Here is a 22,028-nt window from a genome sequence, read left to right as displayed (position 1 = left end):
GGGAAAACCTCTGGGAGTTTGCAAATCATTGTTGACATAGAATCTAGGAGGAATCTCTGTTAGAGACATTATAAGAAAAGTAAATCTGCAGTACTCACTGCTCAGCCTTTTTGGCAGAGAAGACAGATGTCACATCCATGAAATCTTAAAACTGTCGCTTAACATAACTTTCAGCAATAAATTGCAGGGGTTTTTATGTTATATACTTATTCCTGTGTGAATTAGTAATTTCTTCTCATGGTTATGGATACTAAAATGCTTACTAAGGGTAGAAATATCTGGCAACTCTAAAAAATCATAACTTTACCTGCATGGCTAATGGGTCAAATAGTAGAGTTGAGTAGAATCCAATGAAGTTTCACTTTCAGGCTGTTAGCATTTTCTTCAGGAAGGGAAGGCAGACCCCTCAGAGCTACAGTGATCTGTGTAAAGTGGAGTAGGGTGTGCCATGAGCCTTGCTTAACTCTTTAGGACCGTGAACACGGAACCCATGAATTAATCCATCATAACTATGTACCAAATTCTATTTTGCTCGCAGCATTTTGGTCAAGAAGTCACAGCGAGGACAGATGTGGAGAGCAATAAATGATTCAGTTATCAGAAATATAAAATTTTACAGCTATTTTAATTCCCAAATTTACCCTCATAATTGAAAAGAGCTTTATTAAAATTACTGAATACTTAATACCCGTTGGGGAGAATGGAGCTAGTATTTGAGATCACTGTTCTATGACATTAGAAAATACAGTACTGCTCTTCTTAGTGCCAAGGATCTTATTTGTCCATGCTTCTATATTTAGCAGCGATAAGTAGGTGATTATGAGAGAGAGCGATATTAAGTTTTTTACTTTTACTTTTATTAATACATGTTTGTAGTACATAACAATTACATTCCTCAAGGTGAGTTGGTACACATATGTAACACATCTTAATTTTTTTATCCCCTTCCCTACCCCCACCCTTCACCTCTTGTTCCTCTTCACTTCATATGCTTTCTTCCTTTGTTATGCAACCTGCAATAAAATATGGCCATCCAGCTGAGTTTGCTTCTCTCTACCCCTTGATGAGGTGTATATGTGGCTATAGAGTAAAGCTTTCAGCCAACAGAACGAGAGTGGACAGTGGGTACCATTGCTGGGCCCCGCCATTAATGAGAATAGACACTCACCTATGTTTATAGTAGCACAGTTTGCAATAGCCAAAATTTGGAAACAGCCCATTTGTCCAACAGTTGGAAACTGGACAAAGAAGATGTGATTTTTCTATAAAATGGAATACTACTCAGCCATAAAGAATGATAAATTAGATTCATTCACAGGAAAATGGATGCATAGTGAGGATATGCCCCTATTTGAAATAAATAAATCACACATGTATAAATACCAAATATTTTCTTTGGTGTGAATAAACTATAATAGTTCATAAGATCCTAATGAGATAATTGACAATGTGAAATAGGAAGAAAAGGGCTAAAGGTATATGGAAAGTGGGAAGGGTAGGGGAAAGGTAATAAGGGAAAGGAAAAAAAAATACGAGAAAATGAAAAAATGGAAATAAAATGTTTGTAAATGGGGAGGGGAGGAAGGGGTGAAGGGAGGACAGGGACAAGGGGAAAAAAAGGAGAACCAAGACCTGTCGTGTAAAGTACAAGATCCCAATGATGAATGTAACTGTACTGTGTACCTAAAATGTACCAATAAACTCAATGAGGAAAAAGAGAAGAGAGAATAGACACACACTCTCTTTTCTTTCTCTCTCTACTGCTTAGAAAGTAGTTTATGAAGACAGGAACTGAAGCAACCATTGGATATCATATGATGGAATTCACATGTCCACTAACAAGTCAGACAAGACCTGGTGTCACAGTATCAGCCTAAGAGTCTCAGCCTTTCACTGGTGTGTGAGGAAAAACTATCATCTATTTCCTCAAGGTATGACATGTTATTTTGATGGTAGACTCAATAATGGAACTGATAATTTGATTATTATAGGAGTAAACATCTGCTTTCTAACAGAATGACTGAAAGTCTAATTGGGTAGGAGATGTGACTACTTAGCACGAATGAGAAAAAATATCATTATGACAGTTTCAGTGTTATACATGGAATTTGGTGGTTTAAAAATAAATAGGAAAAGAAAAATAGATTCATATTTGAATATGGGATTGTTCTTTATGAAGTAAGGGAAAAGCAGTCACCTTCTATCTATGTTTATCCACTTCTTGAGAAGCATATAGACAGAACAAGAAGGACCAGGATTGAATTAACCAAGAGAGAACCAAAGTAGATGAAAAGCAGTCACAGTCCCTTGCTGGAAACAGAAAGGGAAAGACAGTGTGTCTCTGGCCAGTGACTACCTTGTGTGGGTAGAATTAAGAATCCTTTAGGGGCCAGGGATTTAGCTCAGGGGTTGGGTGGCCTGCCTTGCAAGTGCAAGGACCTGAGTTCAATCCCTGGTAACAAACAAACAAACAAACAAACAAAAAAGAATCCTGTAGAATCAACAGCAGGCTCCCAGTTGTCTTCCTTCTATTTTTATGCAGCCACCTTGGCAGAGACGAATCTGGTTCACTTAAGTATCTAATAAGGAATCTAAAATCAGAATTTATTTTGTATTATTTTTATGTACTAATGGTAGAGCACTGGAAATGACAATTTAAAAAAGTTGAACTATATTCATTTAATAAAGAAAGATTGTATTTTGGAAATTAACTAGCTATAAAGATTAGAGAATCCATAATCTATTGTATAAGTGTTTATTGCTTCCCTGAAATGAAAGGCAATTTCCGGTTCTCATGTATTTTTCTAATACAATAGCCCATTTTAATAGATCAACCTTTGACTTAAAAATACAACAATATTAAAAAAAGATGAGAATGTTGGTATTTCCTACACTTCATTTACTTCATTATAATGCTGCCCACCTTTTAAATGCTTTTCTGTTAAAAGAATCTACTGTGCAATTGGGAACTTCAGTAGAGATTTTATACTTATTTTATTTTATACCAAACTAAAAATTTTGATGTTCACTAATGGTACATTAATGAAATAATAATAGGTCCACTTTTCTGGTTATACAAAGGGAGAAAATTGTTCTACTTCTTAGAAGTGTTGAGCTAATTGAGGAAAATGGGGGTAATCACTCTGGCTTACTCTGATAAGAAAGTAATTGCAGTAATTTTATTTTTTCTTTTGCATATTGATTATTTCTATCTCTATGATTATTGAGATCAAATACTCATTAATGATTGATTTAGTTTTATCATTTAAAATCTAAAGAGTTTAACACAAGGAAATTAATGAATTATTTCATGTTATGCTAAACTCATTTGGCTATTTAGTATATAATGTTAGTTATTGAAAGCTACTACTACTAACTATGAATAGGAAGTGAATATAAAAAATCTAAGGAGTCTAGAAAACTGATGAATGGCAAATCAAATCTTTGTTTAAAAATATTATATTTTGAAAGAGCCTTGTAATTCATCAAGTTCTCACCTTATTCATGCCTCATTTTACAGAGTGGGAAATTGTACATTAGAAGCAGCTACCCTTTCCAGGTCATACATGGGTAAGATTTAATAACATAGAACTCAGTATGTTACAACAATATACTCACCATCCCCAAATGTATTTCTACTCTTCAAGTTAACTTATTTCTTCTTGTGTCACGTAACTTGGAATGTTTTTATTTTTAGGTTTGCATCATTAATAAAAGCTTATTTTTTTCTTGAAGAAGTCACTGGTAATTAGAATTGTTGCATCTAGCTATTTCTTATATCTTATCTATAAATAACTATTTCATTTGATTTTTACATCTGAAAGTTTATTCCATGTTTGCCGATGTAGAAACTACCTTACAGAGAGAGTAAATAGCTGTCCTAAGCCGTACTGAGCTGCAGATAGAATTCTGTGTCCTAAATCCTCGCATTTGTGCTTTCAGTGATATTAGACAAACCTGGTAATCAAGATCCTAATGAAGTTTCAGGGTTGGCTTGTGTTTAACAGTTCATTTTTTTCTTCATTCTAAGTCTAATATTTTATCTTTATGGTGGTTATATAAGGGTTGGATTGAGAGCAAAGAAATTATCAGCAGGGTCAAAAATAGCAATTTTGCTCAAAACTGAGCTATCTTATTTGACTATTATTGTTACAAAGGTGACCTAAAAAAGATAAAGGGGCAGACCTTCCAGATTGGTATCTAAATTCTTAAACCCCAGAGTAATTACCACCAGATTTAATTTAGTACATATAGTGCTTATTTTCAGAAGATACAGTCTGTTGGGACAAGAAGAACAATCACACCAACACTACTACCAAGTGGTTACTTTTGGCATGTGGTAGATGGTAGAAAACTCTATGCTGTTTTGAATGATTTATGATATAGAGTAACTAGGTCAACCTAGGTTCCAATATTGATTCTACTATTCATTGGTGTGTACACTTGAATAAGTTAAGGAATTCTCTGATCCTGCAGATTTTGAGGAAGTGGTGTTCTTGAAGAGTTATTCTGAAATTATGCATTGAGATCCTATACATAGTTAAGTGGCCTACATACACCCATGTCTTTCTCTAGGACTTGAGACTAAACGTGGAAGGACAGCCAGGGAATAAAAAAATGCATTAATTTATCTGTTTTGACTGAATTGCTTTTAGTGCTTTTTAGTGATATTTTAATATAATTGCACTGCTATTGTAAAAAATGTATTAACTCTGTCCTGAGTATTAGAAATCCTGGGATTCTTTGTCTGGCTTTGGCTCTCTCCAATGACGACTACCTAACTGTGCTATTTCTTTGTTGTCAGGTAAGTATTTCCTTATAGTATTATCCTAAGAATTAAATATCATATGACATGATAATTGTAAAACTAGGTTTTCAATTATATATTTTAATATAAATGCAAAGGTTTGTTACTTTTATTATTATCACTATGATTATTTCTAACTTGTGTGACTTTGGAGAAGTATGAAAAGACACTCAGCAAAACACTTCTAAAACATTAACATGTTTTTTTTTTCCTTTTATTCAACTAAGTTGACAAACCATAGGGAATGGGAAGAAAAACTACAAAAAATGGACTAAGAAAAGTATGTTCTTTCCCCAAAATAAATATTTAACTTCAGAGTATAGACTATATTATAAAAACCTGTGCATTTTCTAAGAAGTGAAAGACAGCAGATTAAAACATACCTTCTTTGCAGTTTTGTAATCAGTCCTTTCAAGTATGAGACATTATGACACTGTATTTAAGATAGTGAGTATTCTCTTAAAATTATCATTCAAAATTGTCACCTTGCTTTCCATAATTCATAGCAAAAATCACATCTCCTGTTTACATGAGAAATATTTATTTTCTCCAAGTGCCATGTCTTCCTTCTTGTCTCTCATAATTAGGGGACATGTGCTCATGCCTCAGCATCACAGCAGTAACCAGGGCCAAGAGCTCAGTGTTTCTAAACTTGATTAGTTCCTGCAATTTATATTTCATCATTGACATATTTTGTCTTTAAATAGATTGAGAGCTGTGCATGTTTGAAATGAAATTTACACATTTAACAACTGAAGATCATTCGTTTTTTAAAGAAATTAATTCATTTCTAATGAAGGATGGAAGACTGTCTGAATCATTCATTAGTTTAACCTTTCCCACCTCCAAGAAATTAACTCATCGTTTACATGACTATCCATAAAGAGTACACATCTTACAATTTATCATGATAGTTATTTCAACCTCAACTTTGAATTTTACTTGGAACTTTCAATTTTACCAAATTACTACACTCCACGCATTATACACATTAAAAAATAAAATTGGCATTGAGTTAGTGTGTTTTGAGTTCCATTTTTGTAATCACTCCTTAAATACACATTATGGCTTATGGAAAACACTTCTAATGCACTGAGATAGAACACCTTGTGCAAGATTTTGTAGAAAAGTTAACACAATATCTCATGTGGTGAGATGTAGAATATAATACAGACAGAGAAAATCTGGCAGACAAGGCCCTTCATAGAAGAGGTTTAATGTCTTCTTTATTCCTTGAGATTTTAAAAACCAAGGAACAACATTGGCTTGAATCCTTGCAGCACATTCCTGCATAGTGTGTGTTCATGTGTGTGTGCATGGTGTGCTTGTGTGCATGTGTGTGATCTTGCAGATGGATATATGCAGCTAGATATAGTCCTTGCCTATTTCCCCCCCTTCTATCACTCTTTTTGCTAAGATTTGGTAAAAATATTAGCAAACAAACAAAGAAACAAAAAAGACGGATTAGAGAAGTTTCTGGAAGCGAACATTACCTATTTATGGCCTGTGACATGGTTGGAAGCAAAAGTGATTATAATTTAAAAGGACAGCCATTTTTATTATCCATTGATTTAGTTTCCAATAACTCAAATGTAGTTTTCTTCTTGATATTGATATATTTGAATGGGATAGGTCAAGTTAGTGATATTCCATTACTGTTCCCATCTATAACAATAATTCCTTCAATTTTCTTTTTTGGTACTGGATATCGAACTTGCCAGGCAGATGTCACACCACAGAGCTACAGTCCCAGCCCTCCTTCAATATTTCAATAGGATTTTTAGGTAATATTTTCTCTGTATGTATATTTGAATTTAAAATATTACATTTTTATAATATTTTATGGTACTGAGTATTCACTGAACATGAACTAACAGCCACAGGTTTTAAATCACTGTGAATGTATTATCTTACTGAATAATCATAACCATTCTGTGAAAGATATATATCACTCCATCAACTTTTTAGATGATGACATTAGGGAATTGAGAAGATAAATAAACTACTCAAAATTGCCAACCAATCTGTGATGCCATGAATCATTAAGAGGAAGACCAGAGTTGAGTCACTGACTTCTAGTATTCATTGCTTTTTTTTTTCTCTTTGAAGACACAAAGGTCTGCCTTTTAGGTCTCCATTATCTGTCTTCTAAGTCTATCAGCTTATCTAGCATTTGTTATAAATTTTTGTATTTGTTCTCTACATGGTTACAGGACATCTTAAATTTCCCCTCTACATCATGAATTTAGTACCCTGTATTTGATGTAATTTCCTTGATGACATTGCTTTTTCCTTTATTTAATGTTTCTACTTCACTCTGTGTCATTTCTCCAAGAGTGGAAAGCAGGTACTTTCTCATACTTTATTCTGGCCTCCTGGATTGGCACCATTATTGTTGTCATGATATCAACATCATCGTCATCCCCTGTTCCATTTTGACTATACTAAGGCCATTTTTCTCCACTGAGAATTGACTGCATGTTTTCATGTGATGGGACTTCGTTTCTCTTTGGCTTCTCTGCCCACAAAAATCAGTTCAGTTTTACTACATGTTGCTTTTGCCTCATTTCTTGCAGCACATCATTGCACTTATTCAGAGGAGTTTCCTTAATCTAAGAGCTTCATTTTTCCTCTATGTATTTTTCAGTTATGTTGTTCCCTCTACCTTAATATTTTTCTATTTGATAATTTTTAGTAAGATTCCACATGAAGGGTTAAGCCACTTGATTTTATGTCCTCATTGTTCTCCAATAGTCAAAGTTGTGGGTATTCTTGGAGCTTATTAAGATGTAATTAGAGTGTATTCAACTTTCTTCTTTGCACATTGGACCAATTTGTGAAAGTGACACTTCCTGTGCTATCACACTTTCCAGTGATTTTTTTTTTTCTGCTCTTGGCTTTGATACATTGGTTTGGTAAAAGGTTTTCTTTTTAAATATTGCCATCTCACAAAGTAGTAGCAGGAGACAAGTTACTCAAAGAGAGACCAAAGTAATATATAGACCCAAATGTACAACTTGCCAGTGTGATGGAATTTTTTTTTTTTTGTGGCTCACACTGAATTGTACAGTATTTCTAGTTTGGGGTGATGAAAGCAGAAGTCAGTAAACTATTTTCAACAGTCATTTGTGAATCCATGCTGGGTGTCACACTCTTCTCTTAGTACAGGGATTCCTAATGTTATGATTTAGATCTAGAATGGTCTGTACAAGTCTTGTGGATGCAGACATTGGAGTTTTGGGAGGCAGTTGAGTCATGGGGATGCTATAATCATCAGTAGATTAATCAATTGATGTTTTCATAAGTAAATAAGCTAATAGGATATAGGGTCTGGTTGAAAACTTGTATTACCGGGAGCATGCCTTTCGATGGTGAATCTCCCTTGCTGCTTTCTCCCTTCTTTCTCTGCTTCCTGGTTTCCATGAGGTAAGCTGTTTTCTTCCACAAAGCCCTTCCACCATGAAGCTTCTCCCTTGTTGCCTGCGGACTGTGGACTGAAATAATAAAACTGTGAGCAAACCAACCTGCTGCTTCTGTAAGTGTTGAAAATTTCGTCCCGGTGATGGGAAAGCTGACTAATATACCCAGGCTTCCCAGATGCACCACTCAACAAGAGGAAGAGGAATGCACAGAAAGACTTTCTGGCCTGGTGTGAAATGTCACATATCACAACTGATCACATTCTGTGAGTCACTGCTGACTGCAAGAAAGTCTGGGAAATACTGTCTATCTGCATTCTCAGAAATAAGAGAAACTGTTGTCACGGATTTAGACATCTTGCAGCATACTTTATTCCATATGTCTGTTAAAATTTTTTTTCTCCTCTGTATTTAGGCTGTGTGTATAGTGTTTGCTATGTCTATGATGGGATCTTGAGCTTCCCTTTTGCTTGAATCCTCCAGTGAAAGATTTTCCTCTCGTGGGGCCTTCACATGTTTCCCATCAACAGTGGGCAACTATGCAGCTACTCACACCCTGAAACTTCCAAACTCACTTTCAATGTTTTCGCATTAGATGTTGTTATATTCACTGCATGTCATTGATATTTGCCCTCTAACTTTTTAGCATGTATATTCATATTTTAATTTAGAGATTTGGGCAAAAACATGTTGTTTAATTAAAAATGTTGAAAAATTTCTTGATATTATCCTGTAACAATTCTCATGAATTATAAAATATTTTAGTCCTTTAATGTATCATTTAAGTCTAAGCCAGGCATTTGTTCACATTTTGCCTTTTGTGGCCAAGATATAAGTGAATGAATGAACGCTTCATGCAAAGGTTGTTCTTGTTTTCTAAACTTTTTGGTTGTGAAATATTTTATAAATTGGAGAGAAGTAGTAAAGCTTCATGAAACAGAGGTGATCAAAACATATAGTGGATATTTAAATAAAAGTTTATTACACTTAAAATACACTTAACTCATTGCTCTTGTCACATTCTCGGGTGCTTCCTTCTTGAGCATCTTTAAGAGTTGTGATTGAGAATACAGTGAAGTCTGATGCTGGAAATTCAGGTTCATAAAAACATTATGGTTACCCTCATATACCCTATTCACCAGATCTGGAACCATGACATTTCTCACTCTTCTCCAAAATAAAAATGATGATGAAGGGAAATGTTTTGAATGGAATAAGAACACGGAGGCAGTGACTATTATGCACCTAAAAGACACTCACGAAAGAGGACTTCCAGAATTGCTTCAGAATGGCTAAGAACGATGGGATAAATACATTTGAGCAATGAGGAATATTTTGAAGGGGACTAGTGGCAATGTCTCTCACTGAAAAAAAATATTTTTAAGTTAAAACATTCACTGTGTTTTTGTCACACCTCATATGTTTGGGTTTTTTTTTTCATTTGTCTTTTTGTTATTTTTGCTCAAATTGAGATAAGCATAATATTCACTATAGATAAAGAGTTTGGTTCAAAGTTTTATCTTGTGCAGATCTGAGAAGGACCATTTCTGATAAGACAACATTTATAAAATATTACTCACAAGGAAGTTAGGAGTCCTGTGCTGCCTTACAGAAGAAGAATCTTCAGTACGCCGTGTAGTGTGACATGTGTTGAGCAGAGTGGAAGGGTGTAACAGTCTCTCAGCTGTAGATTTGTGAACTCAGCAGTGTGGGTTTTATTTGCTTTTTATGCTTTCGTGTGGAGTTTTCTGCCTCCCAGTAATAGCAAAGACTCAGTTAAATTAAGTAACTATGATTATATTCATATTTGACAAAGTCACTTGAGAGGTATTAGGTAGTTTTGTTTTTCTAGTCTAAGCAGAAAAATACTTAAATTCAAAACATATAGACACTGTAAATGAATATGTACATTTCTAAAGGTGTATGTCTCAGTATCAGTTAAAACTGATATTGATAATTGAAATTAAAAATAATTCAACGTGCATTTGTAGTTCAGGATTACTCAGAGATTTTGATGCCGGTCAAGAGAACCTTATTTGCCTTCTTCATTTGATAATTTTTCCACAATACAAATATCAGTATGTTCCAAAGGATCACTCTGCAGTTTGAATAAAAAGAACTTCAAGAGAAACTAAAGTTAGAGTTTGTTACATCCTCATAACCCTTTAGCAAGAACTGTTTAAGTAGCCAACTACTTTTTCTTGCCATCATGCTAATAGTTTAGACATATCTCATAGTTTTCAGTCATTGTACTTTTCGGATTTCAGACATTCTTGTACTTTTACAGATTTCAGGCATTCTTTGTATCCAAACACTTTTCATCTTCTGATGCAACGGAGTAAACATGTCAGACTCAGGAATCAGTTTGCTCACCATCTACTTTAAGGTCAAAACTGAAGTCATGTTGACTCAACTTACTTTGGCTCTTTCTCTATGTATCTTTTACATTTTATGATCAAAGCTATCAAAAATGAGAATAATTTTTGTAGTAACCTGAACATAACAAGCTAGAAGAAAGCCATGGGGCATTAATTTACTGGCTAAAAGTTTTCTTTTCATTTTAACATCAAGTTGGAGGAATTTTTCCTCTTTGAATAATTTGGCTTACTCTGGAGGGAGACATTTGCAAATACCTGTATTTTTGGCTGACAAAACTTTTTCCTAAGCTCAACCCAGAAGCCTTCTGAGCAAGGTAGATATGAAGAATAAAAGCTCCTAATGTCTAAAGTATTAGCAGTATTTCAAATAAGATAGGAAGAGGAGAAATAACATGGAAAGCCAGATGCCATAGTAAGCAGAAATAAATTGTTTTAATAATAGATGTATAAAGCTTTCTCATCTTATCATTTGGAGAATGAAGACAGTATAGATTAAACTACTCTTTTGATTTCAGTAATTGTCACTCTATTATTGAAAGAACATAAAACAACAACAAAAAAAGATGCCAACTCATTAGCACTAATATAGTGTTTTTATTTTATAAAGCTCATCTCATAATAGCAATCCTAGGAATAATTTTATCTTAAGCAGTTGAAAAGATAATGAAACTGCATGTCAGAAATGTAAAAGGACATGTAAGGCTACACAATTAGAAAGGTTTCAAGTCAAAATTATATTTCGCATTCATTCTTTTGGTCATCACAATGAATTATATTGTCAACATGTTTAAAAAGATAATAAGTAGTTTCAGAATCTACTTAATTTAAGAATATCAAGTTCAAGTAAATGTGTTATATGAAAGTCATAGCAACATTATGATGAAATGTAGGAAGGTAGAATTTCTACTCCATAAAAAAGTACCAGCAGACATGATGATGTTTTGTGTCTGTCTGGAGTCTGATTGAGAAGAAAATGGAAGTCAATTAGAGATTTCTCCAAAAAGCATGCTGAAATTTTTAAGAATAACATTAAATCTATAGACTAAAGATTGGAGGAATTGACACCAGAAAATTTGAAGTCTTTTGACCTATGATTATAGCTTACCTGTACATGTATTTAGGTCCTATAGATCACTCCAATATATTTTAGACTTGGGTAATTCATATACATCATTTTCCAGATTTATCCTTAAATATCTCCTTCTTTTTCATACACTTGTAAATAGCATTGTTTTTCTTTTCAATTTCCAGTTATTAGTTGCTCATGTACAGAAATACAATTCATTTTTTATACTGATCTTGTATCCTTCCATTCTACCAAATTCATTCAGTTCTAGGAACTATTAATTTTGTTTTATTCTATGGATTTTCAATATGGATAATCATGCCATCTGTGAATGTGCTGCTATAAACATGGGTGCACATATATCACTGTGGTGTGATGCTTTTAATTCTTTTGGAAAGATACCTAGAAGGGGAATAGCTGGGTAAAATGGGACCTCTAATCCTAGTGTTTGAGGAATCTCCACACTGATTACCACAGCAGTTGCAACAGTCTACCCTCCCACCCACAGTAGAAAGGGGATCCTTTCCCTTCAGAGCTCTGCCAGCATTGGTTTTGGTTGATTTATTGATTGCCATTCTTTCTGAACTGAGATGGAATCTTAGTGCTATTTTAATTTGCATCTCTCAAATGACCAGTGATGTTGAACATTTTTTTTCATATATTTATTTGCTGTCTCTACTTCTTCGTCTGAGAAGTGTGTATTCACCTCAGATGCCCATTTTTGGATTGGGTCTTTAAATTTGGGTGGGCTGATTTTTTTCAATTCTTAATATGTTCTAGATATTAGTTCTCTGAGGAACCATTGGCTAAAATTTTTCCCACTCTGTGGGTTGTCTTTTCAGTTCGTTGGTGATTTCTTTTACTGTGCAGATGCTTTGTAGTAAGATGAGAACCCAGTTGTTGATTCTTGGCGGTATTTCCCATGCTCTGATATTGTTGGTTCTCTAAGAGGTGTTATCTGGAATCACCATGGGGTTTTGTAAAATTTTTTTTTTCTGGATTTATTGCACTCCTCATGTGGAGAATTATATTGAGTAATATGTGAATGCTAGATCACTCTTGCATTCTCCACACAAGTCTTAGTTGCTATCTGTGTGATACCCTACTTTATATACTTCTGCATTTCATTTGGAATACTTTTAATCTATATAAATGTGCTACGTCAATCTGCTCGTTCTTTTCTGGTGAAATATTTTCATATTTCATATCTGTATTTCTGGTTTCATGTATACATTAAAAATATTCTCCAGTGTTTTGGAGGGTTTTGTGTATGATTGCTATTAAATATTTGGTACAGTTCCTTAATAAAGCCATTTAGATCTGATGTGATTTTCTAGGAAAGGGATTTATACCTTTCCTTGAGGTGTTTTCTGAGGAATTTGTCCATTTTACTAAAATGTGAAATATACTGATACAATGTTCTTTATAGTATTTTGTCTCATTTTTAGTATCTGTAGAATCTGTACTAATATAAACTGTTATCCTGGATATTTCTAATTTGTACCTTAATTATTTCTGGCCTATTATGATTTGAACTGATCTTTTTTGTTGGCATTTTCAAGAACATATGTCTCATTTTATTGCCTTGATTGTATAGTTTGTATCTCAGCAATTTTATCCTAATTTTTACATTTTATTGTTTAACTTAGGGTTTTTTCCCTAGATTTTTAAGGTGGCAACTCACATTATTTTATTTGTTCTAGTGGTGCATATGCATTTTACTGGTAGAGTTGATGTAACATTTTCTGTAGAGGACTATTTTAAAATTTCTTTGTTTAGTTCTTTCTTTAGGTCTTTCTCTCTTTAGATATTTCATTCATTCTTTCTTCCTTTCTTTCTCTTTCTTTCCTTCTTGCTTCATTTGCTTTCAATACTGGGGATTGTACCCAGGGCCTGCACATTCTAGGCAAGTGCTCTGCCACTGAAGTATCTCACCAACACTGTACTCTAATTTTCTCCATGTTTTCAATTTGATTTTTATGTAAGCTTGGGTATTTTTTAAAGTTAAATGTATTATTTTGTTTCCAAATAATTGATAAGATCCAAATATTATTCTCTTATTGAATTGTAATGTAATTCATACAGCGTGTACCTTGAGCACCTTTAAATACAGTTTTACATTTTCAGGCCCCAAGTACTATTCTGTACACCTTGGTAAGTTATCTATGTGCATTTGAGTGTAGTTTGTATGTTTCTATTGTTCTGTACAGTATTCCATAAGTATAAATTTAAGGGACCTTCAAAATTTTCTATTTTTATACTGACCCTATCAATTACTAAAAGAGAAGTGTGGAAATCTCTTTCTTTGAACTTCTGTCATTTTTTTGTTCATATGTTCTAAAGCTGCATAAACATGCAGAATCATTATGTCACTATGATTGTTGCTCTTTATGATTTTAGTAAGACGATCTTTATCCTGGCTCCATTATTTATTCTAAACTTTATTTTGTCTGATATAACTAAAGTCATTCTTTTTATTAGTGGTAGCAATTTTATCTGTTTTTCTTTTTTACATTTAAATTTTATTTTTATTAATAAATTATATTGGTACATTTTAGGCGTACAATATGACATCCATCATTGGAAATTTGCACCTTTACATAATCCATCTTGGTTCTTATTTTTGCCCCATTTCCCAGCTCTCCCTTCAACCTCGCCGCCCCTCCCTATCTATAAAGACTTTGTTTTCTTGTGTTTTTATGCATAATGTGTTTGGTGGCAGCAGTAATACAACTTGATTTTTATTATACACTTTGTTCTTAATTGAGTTATGAAGGCCAATTATATTTAATATATTTAGTGAAATGGTAGAAGTTAGATTAATATTTTTAGTGTTTTACTTGATCCTTAATGGTTTGTTTCATTTTTGCCTATTTTTCTTCTTACTTTTAGATTAATTCTATTTGTATGTGTTTATTAATCCACAAATTTTCAGTTTTTATTGTACATTAGTACATGTTTACAGTACATGATGATGATATTCCTCAGGAGGAGTTGGTATATGTACATAACAAATCTCAATTAAAGTTTTTGTAAATAGGGAAGAAAGGAGGGGGTGAATGGAGGGCAGGGGTATGGGGGAAAAATGAGAACCAAGACTTGTCATGTAAAGGTACAAGATCCCAATGATGAATGTAACTAACTGTACTGTATACCTACAGTGTGCCAGTAAACTCAATGAGGAAAAAAAATCTCAATTATTTTGTCCCCTTTACCTCCCTACCCTTTCCCCTCTCATCCTTTAGATACATTTCCAGTTACAAAAGATCAACCTTCCTACTTTCTATAATTTATCTTTCATTTTCCTCTTCATTTATAATTTAGGTTTCTCTTACAAGAATAACCATGTGGGCTGGCAGTTTAGCTCAGTGCTGCTGCCTCACTCACAAATACAAGGTCCTTGATCTTGATCCCTAGTTCGAAAAAAAAAAAAAAAGAAAAGAAAAGGAAAAAGAAAAAAGAAAAACCATGTGAACTTTAGGCTTCTGTGTCTGATTTATTTTACTTAACATTATGGTCTCAAGGTGCATTCATATTCCTATACACGAATCAAGTTTGTCTTTTTTATGGCAGAGTAGTCATCCACTGTGTGTAAATACCACATTTCATTTATACAGTCCTCTGTTGATGGACTTATAGACCACTTCCAATATTTAGCTATTAAGAATTGTGTTACTTCAAATGGATGCATATATATTGCTGTATTATAATGTTTTAACTCCTTTGGAAAGATAGCTATAAGGGGACCTGCTGGGTCAAGTGAAATTTTTCTGTTTAGCTTCCTGAATCCCTATTCTGTTTCCATAGTATTTGTACAAGTTTACATTCCCATCAACAATGTAGACACCTTCTTTTTGCACAACAGCTTCACTAGCATTTGTTATTACTTGACTCCATTTTCTTTTGTAAGCCATTCTTACTTTACTTCTTCAGTAAATAATTCTTTTGTGGCACTGTGTGTTTAAACTAGGGATATTCTATCACTGAATTGCATCTTTCTTTCCCTTTCTCTCTCTCTCTCTCTCTTTCTTTCTTTCTTCCTTTCATTTCTTTCCAGGAAGTGTCTGGCTGAGTTTCTGAGGCTGACCTTGAACTTTAGATTCTCCCTCAGGCTTCTGGGAAACTGGGACTACAGCTATGTGCCTGTAATGTGTCAGTTTTATATTGTCATTCTTTGTGAATTTTGAAGATTTTTCTCTTTATCACTAAATTTTATCCATTCAGCTTTGATTTGCCTTTGTGCCTTAGTTCCTTTGTGTTTTAGGCTTACTGAGTTTCTTAGATCTTTAAGTGTAAACCTTCCATTAAATTTGTAAATATTCAGTATTTATTAAAAATTATTTTCTCTTCTCCCTCCCTATTCAGGAACTCATGTTAGACACCTGTATTTGCTTTATGTACCCCCACCTTAACTCACAGTTAACACCCCTTTTCCTTGCTGTGAAGTGACTGATTTGGCTTGTTCTCTGAAAGGATGACTATAATAGAGGGTGTTTTGCAAGTATCTTTTATTTGATGTAAAAAGTGATCTGACTTCTTGGTTTAACCAAAGGTGGTATCTCTTCTCCAATTTGTTCTTGGTCTGGATTTTGCTAGTCATATCCAGCCATTGTTTCCACCAAGGTTAGTTTTTAATTGTGTACTTTACTGTGTTTCAGGTAATATCCTGACCATTTAGTAGGCCTTTATTTTTTGGTACAGGAAACTTCATTGGCTTGCCTCATGTGAATACAGAGAATTCTGGATCTTCTCTGGGAACTCAAGATTGCTTAGATTTTAAAAAAGCAAAAACATAAAAAAACAGCAATAAAAAACCCCTCTGAATCTTTCCTTGGCTGACTCCTCAACTGTAATATGTAGAAGCTCAGCTGCAAAGTTATACAAGGATAGAATCATTTCAATTAAGTGGAAGACTCTCAATTGTTTCTGTGATTACAGTTCTTATCAATGTAATATATATATATTATATATGATAGATATATATGATATATAATATGTTATATAAGTGATATAATATATAAAATATAATATTTTATGTGATGTAATATATATATATATTATATGTATATATATATATTCAATTTGGAGATGAGAGATATAAATAATACTTCAGGAGAATCATTCCCTATTACTTTTGTTCTTCACAGAAGCCTGTGGGGCCATATGAAAGAAACTCTATTTTCTCCATAGTCTGACCAGACTTTAAAGGGTACAATTAGTGTTTTTATACTTTTCTAGGTCCTATCATTCTTTATGACTCTAGCTTCTTGACTATCATAATTATGTGTAAGCAGAACTTAGGAGATTGACTTACTGACAAAGAAACATACATTAAATTACACTTAAAAACACTATACCTGTTCTCACATACAGAAAATTGAATTGTGTGTATATAAAAACATTCAGTTCCTCAATATTAACCTCTAAAGCAGACAATTAGAATAAAAGTTTCCAACAGAGTTTCATTTTATGATGCAGAGAGAAATTTATTGGAACTTTTTATCAGATGTTTAAATGTACTCTGATTTATGTTGGACACTAACAGAGCCAGCTGTGCTTATTGTTCCCAACAGCAAATGCTTTTGTAGGTTGGAGCAGAAATTAGCCAGCCTCCTAGGGGGAGATGGCACATATAAATGTGATCCCTTGAAGAGGTGGAAGTTGTAGCTGATGTGCATGTATCACATCATCATGACAGTAGGAATGGGGCCATGTGGACTGTGTCAAACTGCTGTACTTTCCACGCTGTCCCAAGTTTTCTCTTTAGATCTTTCTGATATCATGGTGGAATTCTTGGAGCTGTGCCTCGTGGGGCAGACATATGACTGCCATCGATTTTCACCAGTGCATGAAGTGACAGCAAGATCGTTCATGTCCATTAAGTATTGCTACACTAAGGGGCCCACCGTATTGGTAATTTTCCCTGATATTTGCCCGAAGGCAATCCAGTCTTGTTTCTAAGAACCTCATGGTTTATGCTGTATGAAGCATCTCTTGACACATGTAAAGCAGATGACTCTACTACTGAGCACGCCTTAAGCATTTTATGTCCCATAGAGTTGGAAGATAGCTGCTTTGTTCTTTCCCTAAAAATTTTGTTGCAGCATGCTCTAATCCCTGGAACCATGCTCGAATCCATAGGACTTTTCCAGCTGCCATGCACTGTGAGAGACACAAGGCTATGTTGAAAATCACTGTTCCTCTCCAACTCTTGCCAACTATTTCAAAGTCAGAGTTGTGAGTCTCAACAGCACTCTCTCAGAATTCAGTGGAAACAATCTTTTCAGTCCTCTTTTTAAAATATAAACTCTGTCATTTTTCTATGTCCCAAGGCAGCAAAAAACTTTAGGAAAAATATATTAACCACAGTGGAGAACACTGGTAAAAAAAATCAGACTTCAGGTAGGGGGAAATCAACCATTCCTATTTTCCAGTGATTAGTGCTTTAGAATGACTTATCTTACAAGAAATTCAAAACTTACAGGCCTATCATTAATCACAGTTAAATGCTAAGACTTCTACAATCAATTCTCTGTGATTTGCTCCTCCCAATCTCATTTTTAAGATTCTGCATCTTTTTGTTAGTCATTCCTATTCTTTCTTTTAATGCTGGCAGACAACTCCAATGTAGAATCAACTGGGATTTATTGTGTACCACTATACTTATTGCTTTCAAACTTCTTCATTGACAAGTTGCTATAAGGTCATTGTCCTCATCAATCTTCACCTTATTATTGAAGAGACTTACATTCAGAATTTATTTGTCCTACTCACAGAAAGATAAAATTCATCAAATGACATATTAAGAAATGTAAATTAATGATGTCAAGTAGAGAAATACTATTCTTAGTACATAGAGGTTTTATCCTCCTTTGAATATTATTGTCAAGAATAGACTAGCTGACATGTAAACCAGAAGAGGCCAAAATCCAAGACAAGAGGCAACACAGAGAAGCTTCTAGTTTCTTCCATTTCGTCTATAACTTAACCATATCACAGACATGGATAAACTCAGCAAGTTACATGAGTCCCTTCTTTTCTTTTTCTTCATTAGGTGCATGGTAGATAAATTCCAACATGGAGACTCAATGCAAAGAGAGAACTTACATGAAGAATAAGTGGATCCCATATGGGTATGATGAAGTTGAAATATCATACATACAAATCCAAGCTACTTGAGGGGAAGTTGATGGAGATTCAGCAGGTTGATGCACCAGTAGCCCTAAAGCCCAATTGTTTTAATGGACCTCTGATACAAATGAACAAAAAGAGTACAAAACAGTCAAAGAAATATTAGACTTCAAATAAAAATATTTAAAGGAGATACCTATAGTTACACTCTTCATATCTCATAGTTTGCTTACTACTTTATTTATGTCATTTCCCTTTTGTTCTAAGTTATAAACTCTAATCATTTCACTTAAGTGGATACACATTTTATTTTCCCATTGTATCTTATTTTTTGAGAGAATAGGCAGAATGTTTGAGAACATGGGAGTAGGCAAAGACTTCATGAATGAAACACAGACTGCACAGGAAATACAACAAAGAATCAACAACTGGGATCTCATCTTACTACAAAGTGTTTGCACAGCAGAAGAAATCACCAACAAACTAAAAAGACAACCCACAGAGTGGGAAAAATTCTAGCCAGTGGTTCCTCAGACAAAGGACTAATATCTAGAACATAGAGGAATTGAAAAAAAAAAAATCAGCCCACCCAAATTTAAAGACCCAATCCAAAATGGGCATCTGAGGTGAATACACACTTCTCAGATAAAGAAATAGAAACAACGAATAAATACATGAAAAAAAGCTGAACACCATTGGTCACTAGCGAGATGCAATTCAAAGAACACTGAGATTCTATTCCACTCCAGAAAGAATGGCTATTATCAAAGAATCAACCAATAACAAATGTTGGTAGGGCTGTGAGGAAAAAGGAACTTATTCACTGTTGGTGAGAGTGTAGACTGTTGCAACTGCTGTGGTAATCAGTGTAGAAATTCCTCAAATACTAGGATTAGAGGTCCCGTTTTACCCAGCTATTCCCCTTCTGGGTATCTTCTCAAAATAATTAAAGGCATTATACCACAGTGATATATGTACATCCATGTTTGTAGCAGCACAGTTTGTCATAGCTAAATCTTGGAAACAACCCAAATGCCCAACAACAAATGAATGGATAAAAAGATGTTCTTTTTACAACAGAGTACTATGCAGCCATAAAGAGAGATGAATTTGAGGCATTTCTAGGTAACTGAATGCACCTAGAGACCTTATTCTTAAGTGAAATAAATCAGAGACACATGTTTAAATATTGCATTTTATCTCTGGTGTGAGAAAGTGAAAATAAGGATGAAAAGCAATAATAAATATTATGAAATAGGAAAAAATTGTTCAAAATAATACAAAATGTAAAATGAGCTGAGAGATAGATTAGCAAAGGAAAATATATTCTTTTCTGGTCATAATTCAAGTGTATTTACCATGGTTATTCTCTAATAATTTTGTTATCCATTTTCTCATAGAATGGCTCTTATTTTTTATTAATATCTTCTTGTACTACATTAAAATAAAAAATTAAAAAATTGGCTGTATTTAGCAGGTCCAAAAAATTATAATTTGCTTTTTTGGCTGATCTCTTCTTTTAATATTCTTCTCTCACGTGCTTTATGACTTCCTATTTTTCTAACTTTCTCTGATCTCCCTAGCTGCACCTTCTCAGTCTGACTCATTCTCTTTTGAAGTCCAGATACCTTTGTCCTCAGAATTCAGTCATGAGTCTGTTTACACTTTACTTGTTTTATTGTGCATGAGCCCATCTAAGGCACCTCTATGAATTCAGGTACCACTAATTTCCTGAAACATTTACATATGTATTTCTAGTGAGCTCTAGGTTATTAATATTATTTTCAAGCTAATGTTTGCTTGGATGCCTTTATAGGCACCTCAAAATCTACATGTTCAAAATCAACTTTTACATTTCTTTCTCTCAAATCTGATCCTCATGTTTCCAGAGTTTAAGGACAAAGGCTCAAACTCCAAGTTGCAATAGACTAGTCTGGGTCACCTGCTTCAATACATCAATGAAAATTATAAGCAGTGGTGAAGGGCAAGAAAGGAGCTTTAATCAGGTCAGCCATGTTGGAAAGGACAGGAAGGTCATCTCATGACCCAGATCTATCTTGGAAGGTCTAACTTGTACTTTGGAATTTTATAGAAAAGGAAACAAAGGCAAGGGCCATGGTTTACATAGCTGGCCTTTGCACAACTTGCAGAATAGCAAGTCTTGGTCCAGCTCTGGTCTGGTTGATCATTTTCTCAGGACTGTTTCTGTGATGGTCTGGGGAATTTATCCTCATGTAGCTGGGAAATCCAGTGCCCACTATGAGAAATAGTTGTTTTTTGTTGGTTTTTGTCACCAAGAGCTTATTGCTGCTGCTTAGGGGGAGGATCTTATTCTAAGGTAAACTTTTACACTACGTGAGTGTAATAGGGGATTACTTTCAGTCCCTGGTCCTAAAGATGTTTATCAGTCAGACTTCTTATTCCTAGAATCCAAAGTAACTGCAGGACAGAGCAACTCAAGAGAAATCAGGAAAAAAAAGATATAGAGGTAAAACGGAGTCAGTGGAGATAAAATGGAGTTGGTTAGATAAGTTAATGGGCACTCATTCACTCACTCGCATTTTACAGTGTTGTAACCCAGTCTCTTAAAACATATGCCCAGTCTTCCTTCTTATTCCTTTTCCATAATTATGATCAAATGCTGTCAATGTTAGGTTAAAGTGAAGAGAAAGGACACTTTGATGTTTTGGAGGGTTTTCTAAAATATAAACTATAGACTAGAAATTCCATTGTTCCCCTTCTAGAAATCTTCCCCAAGAATTTAAAGACAGCCTACTACATCAAGTGCAATGACCATGTTTATAGCAGCACAATCCATAATAACTAAATATTAAAAGTGGCCTACACGTCCATCAACAGATGAATGAATAAAGAAATTGTGGTATTTACACTCAATGGAGTATTACTCTGCTATAAAGAAAGATAAAATTGAGTTATTGGTAGGAAAATGGATGCACCTTGACACCATAATGTTAAGTGAAATAAATCAGATGCAGAAGTTTAACTCTCACATGAGAAACCTAAATTATAAACAAAGAGTGAAAAAAACAACCAGAAAGCAAGGAGACAGATTTCTTTTTCCTAAATAAGAGCAGAACCAAGAGACCGAGGGAGGGAAAGGGGTTGAAAAATGAATGAAGATGTGTTATGTCTATACAAGGAAGGTAAACCTTATGTACTGTAAACACGTACTAATATAAAAATAAAAAATGTCCTCTCCAATGATC

This window comes from Fukomys damarensis, unplaced genomic scaffold, assembly GCF_012274545.1.
Source record: "Fukomys damarensis isolate Sample0158 unplaced genomic scaffold, DMR_v1.0_HiC HiC_scaffold_1, whole genome shotgun sequence".
Classification (NCBI taxonomy): domain Eukaryota; kingdom Metazoa; phylum Chordata; class Mammalia; order Rodentia; family Bathyergidae; genus Fukomys; species Fukomys damarensis.
This window is presented reverse-complemented; position numbering follows the sequence as displayed.